The sequence below is a fragment of the Ranitomeya variabilis genome, chromosome 5, assembly GCF_051348905.1.
Source record: "Ranitomeya variabilis isolate aRanVar5 chromosome 5, aRanVar5.hap1, whole genome shotgun sequence".
Lineage (NCBI taxonomy): Eukaryota > Metazoa > Chordata > Amphibia > Anura > Dendrobatidae > Ranitomeya > Ranitomeya variabilis.
In genome coordinates, this window is record NC_135236.1 from 337,109,035 (window position 1) to 337,124,439 (window position 15,405).

The 15,405-nt window shown below is 41.1% G+C and overlaps 1 long non-coding RNA gene across 1 annotated transcript in view; it reads left to right on the plus strand.

Moving 5' to 3' along the window:
- Nucleotides 1–2,726: 2,726 nt before the first annotated feature.
- The window catches only part of LOC143773654 (uncharacterized), a 370,734-nt gene continuing 358,055 nt past the window's right edge, over nucleotides 2,727–15,405 (plus strand). Inside the window, exon 1 of the long non-coding RNA XR_013215281.1 lies at nucleotides 2,727–3,493. This is a non-coding gene — a long non-coding RNA (uncharacterized LOC143773654). The remainder of the gene's footprint in view (nucleotides 3,494–15,405) is intronic.

A 15,405-nucleotide genomic window follows, 5' to 3' on the forward strand; every position in this document is an offset into this window, starting at 1 on the left:
AAGGTTCTCTGTGTAGCTTAACTTTAGGCAACGGTTTATTTATATTTGGTATATTCTTGCACTTTTTATCCAGTTGTATATTATAACATCCTGGTAGCTCATTATCTGCTCAATATCATCTATAGGTAGGATATTTGACCTCACATATTCATTACCATTATGCTGACTATTATATTTTACAATCTTGTTACATATGAACACTAACTGTGGTGTGTCCTGGTCAAAACTTCTTTTTTGCACGGTTGCACTTTTGCCTGTTTTGCACACTTTCCCCATCAACTCCATTTTTTCTCTCTCGATTACGTAATAACAAATTTTTCTAGATCTTCTGAATCTTTTGGTCGTATATGTGGTTCCCACACCCACGTTGTGTTTAACTTATGAGCGACTGATCTATATAAGTGTCCATGGTTGACAGCAAGCATGATTTGAATAAAAAGGTTGTACTGAATTTTTGATTGATAGGATGCTGCTGTATACCATTCTTTTTGTTTTATTGAGGGAGAGTTGTAAGTTACTTTTCTCCCTGAGACCCCGATCCTCTGGGGATGAGAGTCAAAGGGTGGGGATAATTATTTCTTTTCAAATAATTTTTATTGTATCTTTTGAAATTTAGTATTAACATGCAAAGATAGTCATATAATCAGCTCTCAAGGGAATAAGGGTAAGGAGAGGGAGGGAGGTAAGGGAAATGGGACTGGGAAAAGGTAAGTACAACTTTGTGGACACGCTGTCCAGACATAACAGAATTTGATAGTTATTAACAATTTTAACAGATTAACATATTTTATCCTCACAGGTATGCGGTAACCACCATCTTTCCTTTTAATGCGATAAGTTGGAGTCTACCTCAACCCACTTCTTCCATTTCCTATCATATTTCTTATAATAATTGTTTGCTATTGCGAAGTTTTCTTCATATGTTTTATGTAGGTTAATTTGGTTTATAATTTCGGTAAAGGCCGGTAAGATCGGATTTTTCCAATGGAAGGCTATAATTTGTTTAACTACGAGACAGATATGAATTATAATAGATCTCACATTTGTGTCCGTGCTTTCCCAGTTCAATGACAACAAGGCCATTGCAGGGGTGACTATAGTGTTGTCTGTTAATAGTTTATTGATTAATTTTATGGCCTGTCTCCATAAGGGTTTCACCCGGGGGCATGTCCAAAACACATGTAGCAAACTTCCGTGTTCTCCACATTCTCTCCAGCACAATGGAGATCCTCCTGACGGTAGATGAGAAAGGCGAGCCGGAGTATAGTACCATCTTGTTATTATTTTATAGTAGGCCTCTTTCAATGTCATGCAGATGTTTGAGGCGTAAGTAAAGTAGATCGCATTTTCCCACTGTTCTGGAGTGAACGTTGTATTCAGATCCCTTTCCCATTTTGTCATGTGAGATAACTTATTAAATTGTGTATCATTGTTAAACCACCGATATATTTGCTTGTTGCTCCAAAATAGATGATATTTGGTTTTTTTTAATAATTTAATAATTGCTTCAGATATTTTTGGTTTGTTTGTGATGAAGTTTTGAGCTTGGTCCTTCAGTGCCAAATAAGGGAAAAAGGCTGAGGAGGGAATTTAAAATTTTTGTTTTACAGAGCTGAAGCTGAGAAATTTAACCCCATCGTAGATATCATTTAATTTTTTTTATCCCATTGTCTCTCCATATGGGAGAGGGGTTAATATTTTGGATAAGCATGATAATCTCTATTGGGGTATTGTGGAGAAGGATTTTCCTGTTGGATCCTCTCTTTCGTTTAGACAGTTTGTCCCAGGCGTATATAATGGGAGAAAAGATAGGGTGATGAGCGTAGGCATTACAAGGTCTGTTTAGAATATGGTCAAAAACCAATTCTTTAGGTGATTTATTATGGTTATGTGCAATTTCAAGATCAAGCCAGTTCGGAGAGTCTTCTTGCATAAACCAGTACTGGCTTTGTTTTATTAAATTCGATAAATATAAAGCCGTTATGTTTGGTAGGCCTGTGCCCCCAAATTCCTTGCATTTATATAAAATGTTTGTGGGAATGCGGGCCCTTTTTTTATTCCAAATAAACAGATTAATTGTGGATTGAATACTAGTCAGGTAGGAAGTGTTGACTTTTAGGGGGAGTGTTCTCAATATATAAGAAATTTTTGGGACGATAAGAGTTTTTATTGCCAATACTTTGCCCCACCATGAGAGATCTTTGGTGCCGAGGAAATTTAGGTCCTTGTTTATAGTCTCCAAGAGTTTGTCCAGATTTTTCTTCATTATTGTGTCTAAGTTTTTTTAGATGATTGTACCTAGATAGTCTAAGTCTCCTTCTGACCAACTTAATGAAGCTATGTCCTCAATTTTCTTTGTTTCTGATTCCATCAAGTAAAATGGCAATATTTTTTATTTATTTTCATTTATCTTGAAGAAGGTAATATTTGAAAAAAATTGAAGGTTTTTTTGTAGCTCAGAAATTGACTCATAGGGATCCGTCAGGGTAAACATCAGGTCGTCAGCAAAAAGCCCGATCTTGTAATGACGTGTTCGCGTTTGTAAACCTTTTATGTTATTATTTTGCCTAATTGATTGCGCCAGTGGTTCCATTGATAAAATGAAAAGAAGCGGAGATAAGGGGCAACCTTGTCTTGTACCATTTGAAATATCAAATGGTGTAGAGGAATAATTGTTTGCATAAATGTTAGTTTTTGGCCTTGAATAGAGTGCCATGACACTGTTGATATATTTTTCGTTACACCCAAATTTCCGTAAAACTGATGTTAAGTAAAGCCAGTTTAGTCGGTCAAAAGCCTTTTCGGCGTCTAGAGTTATAATTACCGTTGGCACTTTAGAGGAATGAATCAATTTGATTGAGTTAATAAGTCTTCTAGTGCCATCTGGCGCTTGACGACCCGTAATAAAACCCATCTGGTCCCCATGAATCAATGACGGCAAATAGGATTTGAGCCTATTTGCTATTAGCTTGGAGTAAATCTTCAGATCTGTATTAATTAGGGAAATTGGCCTGTAATTTTTAACAAGGGTTAAGTCGGAATTGTGTTTGGGGATCAAAATAATTGTCGATTCTAACATTTCTGCTGGGAAATTACCTGAGGAACTAGCTATATTAAAAAGATTTTGTAGATGTGGGGAGAGTAATTTAATGAAAGTTTTATAATATTCGTTTCCGAAACCATCTGGGCCTGGCGATTTCAAATCCTGGAGTTGGAGGATAGTTTTTTCGATTTCTTCTTGGGAGAATGGGGAAGTTAGGTTTTCTAAATCGTCGTGGGTCAATTTTGGAAGGTCAATTGAGGTCAGAAATTTTTCGATGTCAGAAATATTGGGATGTGGGGTGGAAGGTTGGGAATGTAAACTATACAATTTGCTGTAATAATCTGCGAAGGAGTTGGCTATATCTTGGGGATGAGATACTGTTGTACCATTTTGCGTTTGTATTTTGGTGATCCTGTTTACTTGTCTTATTTTTTTCATTCTATTAGTCATGTATCGCGTTGGCCTATTAATTGAGGAATACTGCTTCATTTTGGAAATTTTGACCATGGTGTGGTATGATGAAAATATGATTTTCTTGAGCTCCTGCCTGAGTTTTAGTAGCTCTGTTTTAATTTGAGTAGATGGAGGGTTTGAATTTAGTTGTTCGCTTTCTTTATCTTTTATTTTATTTTGAATATCCTCAATCTGGATCCTAAACATTCTTTTCCTTTTTGCAGAGATTTGGATCATGATGCCCCTTATGACCGCTTTATGGGCGCACCAATGGGTGAATGGGGTTGTTTCAGTAGGTGAATTTTCTGTGAAATAATTTGTTAATGATTTTTCTATTATTGATCTGTGATCAGGGTTGTGTAATAGATTAGCGTCACATTTCCATAGTGGATTTTTATTAATCGTGTGGCCAATTTGAATTTCCGCTGAAACTGGGGAGTGATCCGAGAAGGTTTTCCTTTCTATAGTAATTCTATGGATTTTGTTGAGCGTAAAGATATCTGATAAGATTAAGTCAATTCTTGACGCTGATTGATGAGGGTCAGAGAAATGGGAGAATTCAATTGAAGTGGTGTTTAGGCACCGAAAGATGTCAAATAATTCATTTTGATGTATCCAATTGTCTAAAGTGTCTGGTCTGTATCTATTTGGGTTGGAGGAATCCATATTTGCATTCGGAACCATATTAAAGTCTCCTAACCAAATCATGGCACCTCTCTTGACTGACATGACTTTTTTATTTACTTTGTTCAGGAAACCTATTTGACCCGTGTTGGGGGCGTAGATATTAACAATTGTGCAAATCTGGTTATTCAGAGAACAAACAAGAATATGAAATCTCCCTTTAGCATCTTTGATCTCCTCCAGAAATTCAAATGAGATAGTTCCTTTGATGATGGTGACCACTCCGGCTTTCTTTTTTGTGTTGTCAGACTTGTAGATATATGGGAAGTTTGTATGCGAAAATTTTGGGTTATCTGTGTGTTTGAATTTGGATTCCTGTATACAAATTATTTCGGCATGGCTTTTAATTAGTTCACTCCAAAGGGTGTGTCTTTTGTGTGGGCTATTTAAACCTCTTACGTTGTAAGATAATAATTTTAGACTCATTGTGTACAAGCAAACCTGTGAGGATTAACAAACCTATAAACGTTAAATAAGAGTAAGAACAATAAACAATAACCTGTAATGTCCACTTGAAGTGGTCCACTGCGGTGAACCTGACTTCACCTGTTGGGGGGAAAAAGTCCGTGTTACTCGCTCCTGAGCAACATCCTCTTTGTTGATGAACATAAACTCAATATATTAAATACATAAACTCGTTACTAACAATAACAAATTAATAGAATATTTAGACATCCTAGGGTAAGGTATTGCATTGTACCCGGGTGTTTTCCCATTTAGATCACTCAATATAAATATATCAAAACCCTTTCATGTCTTGCTTTCAGAATCAGGGTGAACTTTGTGTCGTGAATATAATGGGATATTGATGGATTTTAAGAAGTCCCTGCCTTCCTCTGGGGAGTTTAGGGCGATAACATTTCCTCTGTAATTTACTAGTAATTTTAGCGGGAATCCCCACTTATAAGAGATCTCATTGTCTCTGAGAGGTATGGTGATATTCTGGAAAGCTTTCCTCCCTTCGATCGTATCTCTGGAGAGATCGGCATATAATTTGAGTTTTTCGAATGGCTCAGGGAAGTTTTTATTTTCTTTAAAGTAATTTTGAATTTTTTCTTTTGTTTTGAAAAAAATGGATTCTCATTAACGTGTCTCTAGGTAGATCTTTAGGAATAGTGGGTGGTTTTCGCAACCTGTGGATTCTGTCTATTTCTAGTTCTTGATTAGTCAGGGTAGGGATTATTTTTCTGAATAACTTCTTGGTGTACTCTTCCAATTTATTTGGGCCTATATTCTCAGGAATCCCCCTAATTTTGATGTTATTTCTCCGATTCCGGCCTTCCAGATCTGCTACCTTAAGCTTTAGCTTATGCATCTCTCTGATGATGTCGTTATTTACTTTTGATATATTATCTGGCCTCTCCTCTATCTTTTTAATTCTATCTTCAAATTTGTCCATCTTATTGCTGAGGAGGGATAATGATTCTTTGAACATTTTATTTTGCTTATCAAACCTTTCGTTCATGCTGTTTTCAAACTTATCCATTTTTTCTGTCAAATTAGACAGAAGTTTCCCAACAGAATTCATATCAAATCCTTGAGTATCGTCGGGGTTTGGATTACTTTTTTTTGGTTTTGGCTTGGCGGGGCTTGTATTAGGAGAGAAGATCTCTGAGACCTCGTCAGATGAATCATTAGGAGTGGCGTATTTCTCTCCTATAGCCCCTGGAGTTTTCCTCTTTAAAGATGTAGATGAGTCCATCTCTACAAAAGTGTTTGGGAGGTTATTTTTTACTCTGTTTGAATTGGGGAGTTTATCATAGTCTAATTCCTCATAGTCTTTTAAAGGAGACCTGGATCTATTGGGACTTATTGTGGTTATTAAATCCTTTGATGGATTGTGCCCAGACCCTTTGTACCTTTGGGGTTTTTGAGGTATAGATGAGGCCATGTTTAAGAATTGGGGTTTAGACGAGTTCTTGCTCATTGTTATCCTCAAGCAATAGCCTGATTTGCAGAGAGTGTCTACTAGGACGGTCTCAGAATAAAGATTAAAGATTTTCCACAAATAGTAGCCCCAAGCAAAGCTGGAATTGCAGACAATGTCCTCTATGTTGATCTCAGGATAATCCTGGTGAGGCTAGCCCTGTGAAATAAAAAATCCCCACAAAGTGGTCTCAAGCTGCAAAAGGGGAGCAACTATGGAACTACCCCTGTGAGTGTGGTAATAGCAATCATCCGAATATAAAAAAGCAATTAGCTGTGTCAACAGGTGGCGTATATAGTTTCACAGTAATTACAGAAGAATATGCTTAGATAATACCTAGCACCTGAGAATTAAAAAGTGCAGATTAACACTGGGGCATAAAAATAGATTTTTCCTAACAGAGCATGCTTATATAACACTTTGTGTTTGTTAAAGTGTGCAGGTTAATTGCCCAAAACAAACAAGTATCTTTCAAGAACTGATTGTTCTCCTAGAGACATGTGCTAATAAGGAAGGAACCAGGGTAGAAATAAAACTCTCCAAATAATATGACTGAATTTAGGACTTCCCAGTCAGCTTCACTAAAATAGCCAGTTACCTGGATTAGATCCTGCGAGAGACTGATATAGTAGGCTATAGCTCTTTTGCTTTGTGAGCCCTGCAGGGCTCCTAGCTGTTTCAACAGCAGTTTATGCTGCACCGGAGTCTTCCAGTCGCTCCTGCAGAGATGGCTGTCTGCGTGGTTCCACCGTTGTCCTGCACGGGAGCCGTCGGTTGTCGCTGTCTTCCTCGCCGGACCGCCGGTGTATTTTCGTTCCCAGCAGGGGGCCGGAACTTACCGCTGTTTGAGTCCGGTGGTGCTTGGATCCGGAGCCTGCGATGTGTTGACCAGCGCAGATCTTCTTCTTTGCTGTCGCTGGTGTACGCTGGTCTCTTGCGCCTTCTAATCTGTCGCTGTCCACCAATAAAATGGCGGCCGTCTTTTCCCGCCTTTTGTTCCAAGGTCCGGGGGAGTGTCAGCGTCGGCTTCTGTGTGGAGCTGATATCACGTCACTGCGGGACTTCCCCCGATGCTTTTGGATCGCTTTCTTCTGCCTCCGTCTTTCAATCCGGGGAGGCTTAGCACTTTCTGCTAATGAGCACAGGGCGGTATATCCCCAGGCAATAGGGGAGGGAGCAGCAGTTGTGCAGAGACCGCTCCACAGTGTGTGCCTGTAGCTGTCACTTCCCTCCTCCTCACTACCAAAGCCAGAGAGGGAGTTTATAATAAAATCTGATGTTTTTTACCTCAGGTCCTTTGGCTTATTAGCTGAGCCGCTTGTTAGAAGGTATTAGCTTCCTGAGGCTGGATTACCTCAAACCTGTAGTTTGAAGGCCCAAACTTTCCTAGGGCTGATTTCTAAAATTTATGTGGTAAAATTAAAATAATTTTCGGATCATAGTGACCCAGATGAGGCACTGGATAAGATCCAACTAAAGATTTGACAATAAAAACGTTTTTTAGGCGATTTTAGTTGATTATAGAGGATTTCCCTCAGGAGCTCCAGCACTGCACAACCTACGCCATAGCAGTCCAGGCCACGCCCCGGGGATAATTATTTCGTTGCTCCGGGTGGGTCCTCAGACTTGGACTCTTTTGTTACTTGCAACTGCCCCTGAACGTGTGTCTGTGGATAGGTTCTTTGAGGCTATAGGACTGATTTTTTACTAACCAGACCGGGTCGGGGTGGCAGAGGACACTATCATGGGTCTCTTCCAGGGTAAACGCACCGCCGAATGGTGTTGCTCTGAGTTCAGGCGGTGGGCCACTGTAGTGACCTGGAATGACTCTGCACTTAGATGTCAGTTCAGGAGAGGACGGTCAAATCATCTTAAAGGGAACCTGTCACCTGAATTTGGCGGGACCAGTTTTGAGTCATACGTGCGGGGTTTTCGGGTGTTTGATTCACCCTTTCCTTACCCGCTGGCTGCATGCTGGCCGCAATATTGGATTGAAGTTCATTCTCTGTCCTCCGGAGTACACGCCTGCGCAAGGCAATATTGCCTTGCGCTGGCGTGTACTCCGGAGGACAGAGAATGAACTTCAATCCAATATTGCGGCCAGCATGCAGCCAGCGGGTAAGGAAAGGGTGAATCAAACACCCAAAAACCCCGCCCGTATGACCCAAAACTGGTCCCGCCAAATTCAGGTGACAGGTTCCCTTTAAGGACGCTCTGGCTCTCGATCCGCCACCCAGCCCCTTGGAGGAGGCTATGACTCAGGCCATTCATATGGAATGGAGGTTGCGGGAAAGAGGTGTTATGCAATAGGAGACTCCGTTCCATCTGGCTAATTCCGATGTGGTACCCTATACTGAACCTATGGAGGTAGGGGCCACCAACCTGAAGGAGAGAAGGCGACGACGAGAGGGGAGATTGTTTTTTCTGTGGAGATCCTGGATATTGGAAAAAGGACTGCCCCTCTTGTCCACTGACTAACAAGTTGCTGGGAAATGCCTAAGTCTTGGTGATTGCAGAGGAGATCACCCAGACTCTCGGGTACCTTTTTCCTCATGTCAAAAAATTTTGTGTGAGGTGGAACTTTGTTACGGGGATTGTTTCACACCCACTTAAGCTTTCGTGGACTGTGGGTCATCCATGAACTTTATTGACTCATGCTTGGTGTCTAAGTGTCAGATAGGGACAGTTAGGCTTGAAACACCAATTCATATCATTGCTATTGATAAGACTCTGCTGGTTAAAAACATTGTTAATTTTGTCTCGGAGGAGTTCCTCCTCAAGGTGGGTTCCTTGCATCAGGAACGCATCTCATGTTATGTTCTGGACAATCTTCCAGCGGGACTGGTGTTGGAATTCCCCTGGATACAGTTACACAATCCTGTTATTAAATGGGAATCTCGGGATAATGTAAAATGGGGGCCTAATTGTTAGAATCATAGAATGGTAGAGTTGGAAGGGACCTCCTGGGTCATCTGGTCCAACCCCCTGCTCAAAGCAAGATTCACTAAATTATCCCAGACAGATGGCTGTCCAGCCTCTGAAGACTTCCATTGAAAGAGAACTCACCACCTCTCGTGGTAGCCTGTTCCACTCATTGATCACCCTAACTGTCAAAAAGTTTTTTCTAATATCTAATCTGTGTCTTCTCCCACTCAGTTTCATCCCATTGTTTCTAGTCTTTTCCTTGTTCTAAAGGTTGTCTTTCTACTGTACTGGTGTCGTCCGTTAATCTGGATGGTAATCCGAAGTACCTGAAGGATTTTAAGGACGTATATTCTGAAAAAGAGGCTGAGGTTTTATCACATCGTTCCTGTGATTGCACTATCAATCTCTTTCCGGCTGCTAAATTGCCCAAGGCCCTTCTGTACAATCTTTCTGGCCCGGAACGTTCCGCTATGAGAGAGTATGTCTCTGAAAGTTTACATAAAGGACACATCTGCCCCTCTGTCTCTCCTGTGGCTGCTGGATTTTTTTTTCTTAAAAAAAAAAAGATGGTGGTTTACGCTCTTGCCTCAATTTTCGTGAACTTAATAAAATTATGGTGAGAAATACTTACCCTGTCCCGCTTATCCCTGATCTTTTTAACCAATTGTCTGGGGCTAAGTGGTTTTCCAAGTTGGACCTCAGGAAAGCATATAATCTTATTCGGATTCGGGAGGGGATGAGTGAAAAATGGCATTTCTCACCTCAGAGCTTGTTTGAAAACTTGGTTATGCCCTTTGGTTTCACCAATGCGCCAGCTGTGTTTCAGGATTTCATTAACCCCTTCATGACCTTGGGATTTTCCATTTTTCCGTGTTCGTTTTTCGCTCCCCTCCTTCCCAGAGCCATAACTTTTTTATTTTTCTGTCAATTTGGCCATGTGAGGGCTTATTTTTTGCAGGACGAGTTGTACTTTTGAACAACATCATTGGTTTTACCATTTCGTGTACTGGAAAATGGGAAAATTCCAAGTGTGGTGAAATTGCAAAAAAGGTGCAGTCCCACACTTGTTTTTTGTTTGGCTTTTTTGCTAGGTTCACTAAATGCTAAAACTGACCTGCCACTATGATTCTACAGGTCAGTACGAGTTCATAGACACCTAACATGACTAGGTTATTTTTTATCTAAGTGGTGAAAAAAAATTCCAAACTTTGCTAAAAAAAAAAAAAAAATTGCGCCATTTTCCGATACTTGTAGCGTCTCCATTTTTCATGATCTGGGGTCGGTTGAGGGCTTATTTTTTGTGTGCCGAGCTGGCTTTTTTAATGATTCCATTTCGGTGCAGATACGTTTTTTTGCTCGCCCGTTATTGCATTTTAATGCAATGTCGCGGCGACCAAAAAAACATAATTCTGGCGTTTCAAATTTTGTTCTCATTACGCCGTTTAGCGATCAGGTTAATGCTTTTTTTTATTGATAGATCGGGCGATTCTGAACGCGGCGATACCAAATATGTGTAGGTTTGATTATTTTTTTATTGATTTATTTTGAATGGGGCGAAAGGGGGGTGATTTAAACTTTTATATATTTTTTTTCCCATTTTTTTTACTTTTTTTTTTTTACTTTTGCCATGCTTCAATAGCCTCCATGGGAGGCTAGAAGCTGGCACAACACGATCGGCTCTGCTACATAGCAGCGATCTGATATTCGCTGCTATGTAGCAGAAATGCAGGTGTGCTATGAGCGCCGACCACAGGGTGGCGCTCACAGCTGCCAGGATCAGTAACCATAGAGGTCTCAAGGACCTCTATGGTTACTATTCAGAAGCATCGCCGACCTCCGATCATGTGACGGGGGTCGGCGATGCGCCGGTTAAATGCCGCTGTCTGCGTTTGACAGCGGCATTTAACTAGTTAATAGCGGCGGGTGAATCGCGATTTCACCCGCCGCTATTGCGGGCACATGTCAGCTGTTCAAAACAGCTGACATGTCCCGGCTTTGATGCAGGCTCACCACGGAGCCCTGCATCAAAGCAGGGGATCTGACCTCGGACGTACTATCCCGTCCGAGGTCAGAAAGGGGTTAATAATGTTTTCTCCGACTTCATCAGGCGCTTTGTGGTGATATATTTAGATGACATCCTGGGATTTTCATCTGACAAGGAATCTCACTTGGGTCATCTACGTGCAGTTCTCCAGAGGATATGGGGAAAATTTGCTGTTCGCTAAACCTGAGAAGTACGTATTTTTTGTCCAAGAGCTGTCCTTTCTTGGGGTCATTCTGTTTGCTAAAGGGTTTGGCATGGACCCTGGAAAGGTAGAGGCCATTGTTGATTGGGTGCAACCCAAAGACCTGAGAGGTCTTCAGCGCTTTTTGGGGTTTGCTAATTACACAGGTCTGCAAAAAAAAAAAATTTTCAAGAGCTGTTTTGGTTATTCCACGTAATCTTTATGTTTTTAAGTGCGCTGAATCCGAAAATGACCTCCGTTTGGTCATAGTACATCACGTTTTCTGACAATTTAAGTAACTATGTTAAATAAGGCAATACCTCAAAATAAATGAAAATAGACTCATAAAATAAATTTTTTATTACAAATGTTTCATGAAGATCATTTTTTTAACTGTAGTGAGCTAACTAACACACACTAAAATCGATTCTTCTTCCCTGTGAGGCTTCTCTTGGTACATTTACGCTTGTAAGTAGCATCTGGAATGTCTCTCTGAAGCGTCCAACAGTAGTCTGCCATCATTGTAATGCTCCATCTTCCCTGGTATCTACTTTCCATCTCTTTAATGTCCTGGTGGAATCGTTCACCTTGCTCTTCACTCACAGCTCCCAAATTTTTAGGAAAGTTGTCAAGGTGGGAATGGAGGAAATGCACTTTCAAACTCATCAGGCAACCTAAAGCTTGAAATGCTTTCAGCATTCGTCCGACGATTTTTTTGTAGTCAGGGTCTTTGTTATTGCCTAAAAATTTCTCTATATTCAGCTGTTGCTTCAACACTGTATATTCACCACAAATGTAACAGAAACTGTCAGGCGAATTAATACACTTCCGCTGAGCCATAATGCTAATTTTGGGAAACACGGTTGCATATGATGAGCTAACACGAACTGAGATGAAAAAGTGTGAACAGGCGAGAACCAAGATAAAACAATTGAATCAAGCCCAGGCATGTCAGAGACTGCTCATTCAGCTTGCAAAATGTTGATGCTGGTTTCATTAGCTCACTCTGAAAGTTCTTTTCTTTGAAAGTTATATTTTTTGGCATTGTATATCTTCAATGCATTGATGTGAATTAATTAATAGTAATTTTGACTTTCAAAATCCTAAGATAAAAAAAAAATTGAGAAAAATATACTACATTTGAAGAGAATTTTGCATTTTGTGGCAAACCCTGACGTCCGGGATTTTTTTCAATATTTTTTTCGTTTTCAGCACACCAAATACATGGAAATTAGATGAAAATAATCAAACAGCTTTTTAGTCACAGACCTGTGTTATTATCAGAGATTTATTAAAGAGTTTTCTCAGGTGGTCAAGCCTCTCACTAATCTCACTCATAAGGGGGCTGATCTTAAAAACTGATCAGTCTCAGCAGTTACAGCATTTTCTTCTTTGAAAAAATGTTTTATGTCTGCTCGTGTGTTGGTCCAGCCTGATCTGTCTGAACCATTCATTGTTGAGGTAGATGCATCAGAGGTGGGAGTGGGGGCAGTGTTGTCTCAGGGACGTGCCACTTTGACTAACTTGAGACCGTGTGCATTTTTCTCCAAAAAATTTTCTCCTGCTGAGAGAAATTATGATGTAGGGAATCGGGAGTTATTAGCCATAAAACTGGCTTTTGAAGAATGGAGGCACTTTTTGGAGGGTGCTGTTCACCGGATTGCGGTGATTAAAGACCACAAGAGCCTGTCCTACATTGAGTCGGCTAAACACTTAACTCCTAGGCAGGCGAGGTGGATGCTTTTTTTCACAGTTCCATTTTTCTATCACCTTTTGGCCTGGTTCCAAGAATGTCAAGGACAATGCCTTGTCTCACAGTTTGGATCCGGTATCACCTCAAGAACCTCCTTCCTCCATTCTTCAGCATGGAGTGGTCGTTGCTGGGGTGTCCTCCGAGTTGGAGCGGGAGATTCGTGAGGCTGTCTCTTGCTCCTCCATCATTGCCTGAGAATAAGCTCTTCCTCCCTGTTCAGTATCGGTTTAGGGTTCTCCGGGAGTTTCATGACTCTGCTCAGTGGGCATCCAGGGGTCTTGGCCACCTGGAGAGCTATGGCTAGACTGTTCTGGTGGTCCTCCATGTCTTCTGACATTGCCAGGTTTGTGTCTGCTTGTGATTTGTGTGCCTGTTGCTAAAAGCTCCCATAACCGGCCAGCTGGGGAATTGGTGCCATTGCCTATTCTGGATAGACCTTGGACTCATTTGTCCATGGATTTTATCACTGATCTCCCTCCTTCCAATGGCAAAACTGTGGTCTGGGTAGTGGTTGAAATATTTAGTAAACAGGCGCATTTTGTACCGTTGGCAGGACTACCTAACACCAAAACTTTATCCAAGTTATTTATTGAGCATGTGCGATTGCATGGTGTGCCTCTGAATTTTGTGTCTGATAGAGGGGTATAATTTGTGTCCAAGTTCTGGAGGGCTTTCTGTAAGAGACTGGGTATTGATTTGACCTTCTGCTTGGCCTATCATCCTGAAACCAACAGGCAGACAGAGAGAACCAACCAGTCACTTGAACAAATTTTGCGGGCTGGATTCGGGGTGTCCATGGGCTGATTCAGCGGTTCAACGGTTGGAGGTGTAGAGGGAGGTTCAGAAGAACATTGGGGTGGCTCAGGGCAAACAAAAATATTTAGCTGATATGCGATGATCTGTGGGACCTAAGTTGCTGGTAGGAGACAAGGTGTGGTTGTCTACCTGGAATGTACAGTATGACTGAAGGTTCCTTCCATTAAGCTGGGTCCTAGGTTTATTGGCCCTTACGAGGTAATTGAGGTTGTCAACCCAGTTGCCTTCTGTTTACGCTTGCCTCCGTCGCTTCAGATCCCCAATTTATTCTATAAGTCCCTTCTTAATCCATGTGTACCTTCCTCTGCTGTGTCACCATCCCCTCTGCCTCCTGTCATGGTAGATGGTCAGACTGAGTATGAAGTTGAACAGATTGTCGATTCTCAGAGGGCTCGCAGTTTGTTTCAGTACTTGGTCCAATAGAGGGGTTATGGTCCTGACGCGTTCCGTCCATGCTGTTCGTCTGGTTTGGGCATTTCATACACGTTATCCTGGAGAACCTGAGGGATCGGTGGCTCCCCTTGAGAGGCAGGTACTGTCATGATCCATTCTGGGTTTTTGAGTCCTGTCTGCCCTTTTCCCAAACTGATCATGTCAAGGGTTAACTTTGCTCTGCCTCACTCTAGGTTCAGGTTTGCTATTTAGCCCCGCTGCATCCTGCAGGCGGTGTCAATTATATTTTCTGCCTACGGCATGTGTATCTGACTCTGGTAGTACCCCGATTGGTCCTGCTGCATTTTCTGACCTTGCCCATGTCTATTCCTCCTTCCTTGCCCATCCTGTCTTAGTGTTTCCTGATTGCTGTTGGATTTCCCGGTGTTTGACTTGTCTTTGCCTCTGGTCCCTGGTATTGACCCTTTTGCTCTCCACTGACTCTGTGCTTGTTTTTCCCCTTTGTACTGCGTGACGGTCTAGGTTTTGACTCGGATTGTTTGACTATTCTGCTGCCACCTGGTGGTAGCTTCGCTGCAGCACTGCAGGTCTGCTCTTGCAGACTTGTTACTATCCTTTCACTATATTGCCATCTAGTGGAAGTTGCAGTTACCTGCATAGCTGCAGCGTGACTAAGTATACATACAGCTGTGGAAAAAATTAAGAGACCACTGAAAAATGTTCAGTTTGTCTGATTTTTCTCTTTATACATATATATTTGAGTAAAATGTAAATTGTTCTTTTATTCTATAAACTACTGACAACATGTCTCCAAAGTTTCAAGCAATAACTTTTGTATTCATTTTCTGAAAATGAGAAATGGTCAAAATTACAGAAAATGCATTGCTTGCAGACCTCAAATAATGCAAAAAAAAAAAAAAAAAAAAAAAAAAAAACCAAGTTCATAATCATTTAGAAACAACAATACTAATGTTTTAACTCTGGAAGAGTTCAGAAATCAATATTTTGTGGAGCCATATTCTGCACACCACTTCATATTTTTATAGCACCACTCCAGCAGTTTTTTATTTGATCGCTGGAGTGGTGCTTGAAATCTAAGGTCCCTGCCCCTCTCATACTTTTGTTCCAGGGTCTTCACCTTTTTTGAGTGCCACTGCAGTTCCACAGCACAATCTTGTGACTGCAA